Raw genomic sequence first — 7,896 nt, 5'->3', positions numbered from 1 at the left:
CAATGAAACATCATCAATACAGGTTTTCAGAGCCAAAGGCGCACACGTGTACTCTTGATGACTGCATAACACAAAGCACTACATCTCGCTTGGGCCTGTCAACACTGACATTGGACTGTTGATGAGTGGAAACATGATGCCTGGTCATACGAGTCTCATTTCAAATTGAATCGAGCTGTTGGACGCGTACGCATGTGGAGACAGCCTCATGAATCCATGGACGCTGCATGTCAACAGGGACTGTTCAAGCTGGTGGAGGTTCTGTAATATTGTGGGAATGTGCAGTTGTAGTGATATGGGATCCCTGATACATCCAGATATGACTCTGACAGGTGACACATACGTAAGCATCCTGTCTGATCACCTGCATCCATTCATATCTATTGTGCATTCCGACAGACTTGGGCAGTTCCAGCAAGACAATGTGACACTCTACACATCCAGAATTGCTACAGAGTTGCTCTGGAACACTCTTCTGAGTTTAAAGACTTCTGCTGGTCATCAAACTCCTCAGGCACAAACATTATTGAGCATATCTGGGATGCCTTGGAACGTGCTGTTCAGAAGAGATCTCTACCCCCTTGTACACTTAAGGGTTTATGGAGAACCCTGCAGGATTCATGGTGTCAGTTCCCTCCAGCACTACTTCAGACATTAGTCAAGTTCATGCCATGTCATGTTGCAGGACTTCTGTGTGCTTGTGGAGGCTGTACATAATATTAGATAGGTGTACCAGTTTCTTTGGCTTTTCTGTGTAAATTAATGAATATATGTTTACTATGAGAGCAACAACTATTTTGAAAAACTGCCATGGGTCCTTCACTTATACTATTCAGCTGCTGTTATTATATAGTACTTCAAATGAATTATTTAAGTAACTTCACACAGACTTCTACCAATTGTCTATACAGGCCAACTGTCCAAATCAGGATCTGTCTAATACGAATGATAGAGTTATGCAGGATTTACATTCTTGAGTTCAGTTATTCTGATGAATTGTAGGAGTGGCTAGTGAGGTACTCTTTTACTTTATTTTTAAATATTTTAAGATGTTCAGTTTCCTATCTGCAGTCCACTGGCAGCATGTTGTAGACGTTTGCATTGGGATATAAAACGCCATTTGTACCCTAGAGAAGAAGCCATATTGTATATGGGAATTATTTCAAATACTAGTCTTATTATTAACCACAACCTTAATGGTTTACGTGAATTAGCATGTAGGTGTAAGAATCCCTAAGTCCCTGAAGATGATTTGCATTATGTCTGGTTATCAGATATACTCATGACGACATTTATTTATTCATTATCACTATTTAAGCATTAAAAGTGCAATCAATGTGTCTTTTGTTTACATACACATTTGCATTAACAATTACACAAATAACATACATGGTGTAAACTATATTTTATATCATTATTTTCTATCAAGATACAAAGCTGTCTATCATACTGCACATGATATATTCAGTATTTACACATATAAATTTAATCTATGTGAAACTATATTAGTACTTAAGATTTTAGGGCAGATTTTGATCTCTTCTACTCTATAAAATGCTTTTTCTCCAAGCCATCTCTGTGACTCTTCCATGTTAACCTCAATCAAGATGAATCCCAAAAGGTTTAGCTGAAGCACAGGCATTGCCATCATCTTCAATAAATAGGCTAGAGAGAGTATGTACAGTTTTTCATGATCAATGCGCAATGAATTAATTTGGAAACACTTACTGGATGCTCTGAGACGATCCCTGCTTTTCTGCTCCCAAGTCTTTCCCAGCTGTGACAAAAGCAGTATCATCTACGCAGAGTATAGATTTACATAACATAATACTGGGAAAGTCAGTTACATATAGACTGAGAGAAAAAAAATCACAGCACCAAAAAATAATTAAGTAGAGTAATGAAATGTCAGGAATGCATTTGTCTAGATGACATAGTTAAGTGATTAACACTGCAAGATCACTGGTTAATATTAGTGAGAGAAGCCACTGCAAATGTGAAATGCTGGAACATTCAGAACAGGTATAACCACGAGAATGTTGAAACAGTAAGCTGTGTAATGTCAGTTTGTGGAATGGAGTTCCATGTCTGTTGTATTTGGTTGGTCATTGCAGGGTCAGTTGATGGTGGATGTGGGTGAGGCTGGAGTTGTCATCTGATGATGTCCCATATATGCTTGACTGGAGACAGAGCTGGTGACTGAGCAGGCCAAGACAACCTGTTGACACTCTGGAGAGCATTTGGAGTACATTAGTGGTATGTGGGTGAGTGTTATCCTGTTTGAAAACATTATACGGAATGCTGTTCATGAATGGCAGTGCAAGCTTGAATTAGAAAATATGACAGACCACCACAGTGACCTCCAGTGGTCTCTCACTTGACATCATTGAAATCGGAAACAGCGGAGGTCTGGGATCAGTGGAATGCATGCCACAGGGCATCTGTCTCAGAGCTGTCCTTGAAGTAACTGATTTGTAACAGATCATTATCTCACTATGGTGCCAACTGTTTCTCAAATTGCTGCTGCAGATGCCTTATGATATGCCATAGTCATAAGCCAAACACAATTGGTTTTCCCTCTCACTAGTGCTACGTGGTCATTCAGAGTCCTGTCTTCTTGCAACCGAACATTCTTGTGACTGCCACTGCCAGCAGCCATGTACATTAGTTACATTCTTAATAAGTTTTTCTGCAGCATTGCAGAAGAAACATCCAGCTTCTCATAGACCTATTACATTACCTCATTAAAACTCAGAGAGGTGTTGGTACTGGTGTCTTTGGCACCTTAAAGGCATTCTTGGCTAACATCAACTAATCATACTCAATCTCGAAGGTAAATTTCCATGTCACACAGGGAGTGCCACAGCGTTCTGTGTTTCAGCCTTTACTCTTCATTGACAGAAAAAAATTGCAACACCAAGAAGGAAGTGTGTGACATAAACAAAAGTTGGTAAGCATGTTTCTACATTTTAAAGATGATGTCTATTCAGATTTCATGCCAGTCACATAAGAGTGATGCTAGTAGTGCCACTTGTTGTTGTTGTTGTTGTGGTCTTCAGTCCTGAGACTGGTTTGATGCAGCTCTCCATGCTTCTCTATCCTGTGCAAGCTTCTTCATCTCCCAGTACCTACTGCAGCCTTCATCCTTCTGAATCTGCTTAGTGTATTCATCTCTTGGTCTCCCTCTATGATTTTACCCTCCACGCTGCCCTCACACACTAATTTGGTGATGTTGTCTACTCCAGGGGCCTTGTTTTGACTCAGGTCTTTCAGTGCTCTGTCAAACTCTTTGCGCAATACCATATCTCCCATTTCATCTTCATCTACATCCTCTTCCATTTCCATACTATCGTCCTCAAGTACACCACCCTTATATAGACCCTCTATACACTCCTTCCACCTTTCTGCTTTCCCTTCATTGCTTAGAACTGGGTTTCCATCAGAGCTCTTGATATTCATACAAGTGGCTCTCTTTTCTCCAAAGGTCTCTTTAATTTTCCTGTAGGCAGTATCTATCTTACCCCTAGTGAGATAAGCCTCTACATCCTTACATTTGTCCTCTAGCCATGCCTGCTTAGCCATTTTGCACTTCCTGTCGATATCATTTTTGAGACGTTTGTATTCCTTTTTGCCTGCTTCATTTACTGCATTTTTATATTTTCTCCTTTCATCAGTTAAATTCAATATTTCTTCTGTTACCCAAGGGTTTCTACTAGCCCTCATCTTTTTACCTATTTGATCCTCTGCTGCCTTCACTATTTCATCCCTCAAAGCTACCCATTCTTCTTCTACTGTATTTCTTTCCCCCATTCCTGTCAACTGTTCCCTTATGCTCTGCCTGAAACTCTGTACAACCTCTGGTTCTTTCAGTTTATCCAGGTCCCATCTCCTTAAATTCCCTCCTTTTTGCAGTTTCTTCAGTTTTAATCTACGTAGTGCCACTATGATGATGCAAATCATTTTTGCTTAAAGTGCACCGCTAACAGTCATGAGCATTACTTACCTTTGAGACTGAACATGGTTAGTTGATGTTAGTCAATAATGCCTTAATGGTCTCTCAGACCATGACATGCAGTTCCTTTTGTTAAATGTTAATACTGAACAGGATATAAAAATCTATTAAATCTGAATTCAAAAGGTTGGCCAGTAAGCAAAAAATTGATTATTTTCTTCTTAAAGACATTAACTGGAATGATCTATACAGCACTAATGGCATGAATGAAAACTACCACTCTTATTAATAAATTAATTATCTTATTTGAACACTGTTTTTTCCCAAAATTAACCCAGATTAGACCAAAGTCTACAAAGAAACCACAGATTACTCAAGGAATAAAGGTACACGTAAAACATAAAGGAAACTGTATCTGCCAGTCAGAAACAGCTCTGAAGTTGATGCTATAGCACATTACAAGACATACTGCCAAATATTCAGACATTAAATTGTTGGGATGTTTAAGGGGGACTAAACAGCTAAGGTCATCAGTCCCAGACATTAAATCAAATGAATTATAAGAAAAAGATAAACACTTCAGATAACAAAATAAAGACAATGTAAGATTTAGTGAAGGAGGAGACTGGTAGAGCCAGGTATGAAGAGGGCAAATAGCATTAAGACTAAATGATACACTGGTATCAGATGTGTGCAGTATTGCAAAACTTTTTAACAAATATTTCATAACTGTTAGTCGAAAGATAGGGTTGTCAGGTTCAGTATATGCTGCCATGGAGCTACCTCAGACCAGAAACACACAACTTCACAAACATGAATATGACCCTCTCTACCCAAGCAGAAGTAATGATCAAAAATGGTTCAAATGGCTCTGAGCTCTATGGGACTTAACTTATGTGGTCATCAGTCCCCTAGAACTTAGAACTACTTAAACCTAATTAACCTAAAGACATCACACACATCCATGCCCGAGGCAGGATTTGAACCTGCGACCGTAGCAGTCCCGCGGTTCCAGACTGCGCGCCTAGAACCACTAGACCACCGCGGCCGGCTCAGAAGTAATGTCCATCATAAAATCTATAAGTCAAAAATTCTTGTGGTCATGATAAAATACCAACAAAGTAAATTAATGATTGTGCTTCTAAGTTTAGTAACATATTAAACTATCTGTGTAACCAGCCATTTATCAGTGGAACATTTCCTGAATGCCTGAAATAAACTGAAGTTAAGCCAACAAATTTCCATTCAGCTTCAATTTTGTCAGAATTCTGAAAATTTTTTGGAAATATAATATACAGTTAGTTTCTTAAGCACCTGGCAACAAATAATGCACTCTCCAAGTCTCAGTTTGGATTTCTAAAGGGTCTTGATAGTTAGAAGGGTATCTACACATACAGTGAAAATTTACTTTTTCTCAAGACAATAAATTACAAGCTAATGGTATATTTTGCCATTTGACAAAGGATTTAACTGTGTAAATCACAGCATCCTCTTAAGTAAATTAGAATACTACAATGCAACAGAAAATGCTGCAAAATGTTTCAATTCCTATATCTATGACAAGAAACCAATGGTGTTACTTGGAAAGAGACATGAATTTAGCTATCAGGCATTATCCAACTGGGAACCATCTTAGGGGCCTTGCTTTTTCTTATAAGTATCAATGTCCTTTCACCAGTAACATTATCAGATGCTGAGCCTGTTTTTTTTTTACAGGTGATACAAACATTGTAATAGATGGGAAATTAACTGCAGTCTTATAAAGATCAGTTAATGAGATTTTCATGGACACGAATACATGACTCTTAGCCTATTCACTGTCACTAAAGTTTGAAAAATCACACTACAAGCAATTCAGAACTTGTAAGATGTTTCCCACCATTATATACATAAAATATGATGGCAAACAGAAAAAGTGGACAGTGTTAAATTCTTGGGATTACAGCTTGATAATAAATTCAACTGTGAGAAGCACACCACAGGACTGCTGAATTACTTAAACAAATCTCTATTTGCTGTGTGAATGTTGTCAGACACAGGGGATATAAAAATGAAGAAGCTGACATACTATGCTTACTTTCACTCCATAATAACATGTGGGATTATTTTTTGGGATAACCCATCAAGTCAAGCTAAAGTTTTCCATGTACAAAACCATGTAACAAGAATTATTTGTTGTGTGAACTCAAGAACATCCTGCAGAGGCCTGTTTAGGGAACTAGAGATAATAACTACTGCTTCCTAATATATTTCTACATCTACGTCTATGTGAGTACTCTACTACTCACAATAAAGTGCCTGGCAGAGGGTTCAATGAACCACCTTCAAGCTGTCTCTCTACCGTTCCACTCTCGAACGGCACGCGGGAAAAACGAGAACTTAAATTTTTCTGTGCAAGCCCCAATTTCTCTTATTTTATCGTGATGATCATTTCTCCCTATGTAGGTGGGTACCAACACAATGTTTTCACAATCGGGGGAGAAAACTGGTGATTGAAATTTCATGAGAAGATCGCGTTGCAACGAAAAACGCCTTTGTTTTAATGATTGCCACTCCAATTCACGTATCATGTCTGTGACACTATCTCCCCTATTTCGCAATAATACAAAATGAGCTACCCTTCTTTGTACTTTTTCAGTGTCATCCGTCAGTCCCACCTGATGGGGAATTTTTATTCCTTAATGAAATTTGTCATTAAAAATATATCTCTTTTTTTCAAACCAACAGCTCAGTTGATGGGCTCAGTAGTAGAAATAATAATAATCTTCACTAATTTCGGTCCATTAAGGTTTCCATTACTCAGGAGCATACATTTTCATTAACTTGTCAGCAGCCATAAAAAGTTTAACTTCTAATAAAATTTAGTTTAAGAGGAGACTAAAGGATTTATTTGTGACCGATTCCTACTCCATAGATGAATTTCTTTGGAGAAACAACTGGTGTGTGTATGTTTTAGTAATAATACAAAATAATGTGAATATTAGTATAATACGACTTCTTTGAAAAGTCAGTGCAGTAATGTGATAATTGTACACAAGGGTTGAAAAATAATTGCTCTCTTCAGTGTTTATTGCCTCATAAATGAAAATATTTTTACATATTAGTACAGTATTACTTCTATAAAAATTCAGAGCAGTAATGCATTCTTCTATTCAGTGTTTATTGCCTCCATACATGTCGCATCAGTCAACTACAAATATGGTGAATGTGATTTTGCATTCTGTCAGTATTAGGTAATAAGATGTGAAACTGTCATTTGTGTGAAATTGTGCAAATTTTTGCAAAATATGGGATTACTTTAGACCAAAATGAAGATGACGTGGTACTACAATTTGATGGTGATTCTGAATGTTTTTCTGATGTGCAAGATGATGGATGGCCAGAGCCACAAAATCTTGAAAAATAAATTTGTAGTTCAGCAGTACCCTACACTATTATACGACAGTGAAGAATATTCTGGACTTGGGAATAAGGCAAGTCATGAGGATGCTAAAGTGAAAATTTGTGTAATATGGCTTATGTCCATACTGTACAGCATCCTTAAGATATGATATGTTCTCTCAGCAGGTAGTTACCATAGTGTAACATGTAGCTTGAAAATTAATTATTCAGTTGATGAAATATTCACTTATCTATATAGAATGTAAATGGTTAGATAAGAAGGAAGATAAATAAATACCATATTTCCACTGAGCATCTCAGTTTAGTGGGCAAATAAAGCTCGGAGTGTGTTCAATTATGCTCCAATATGACACTTGTGACCAAAATACCACACAGGTGTGAGAATGTATACAGGATTTGACAATGACAACACAGCTGCGGCATACTAGGCTACACTGAAATTGCTGTGACTATGGGGTGAAATGGAATGAAGCAACAAGTGCAAGATTAGTGTTTCACGCGCACCGAATACCTTGCTCTGCCTCTGCAGCAGTTCAGCAAGT

Source organism: Schistocerca americana, chromosome X (genome assembly GCF_021461395.2).
Source record: "Schistocerca americana isolate TAMUIC-IGC-003095 chromosome X, iqSchAmer2.1, whole genome shotgun sequence".
Lineage (NCBI taxonomy): Eukaryota > Metazoa > Arthropoda > Insecta > Orthoptera > Acrididae > Schistocerca > Schistocerca americana.
Note: the sequence above shows the minus strand (reverse complement) of the source record.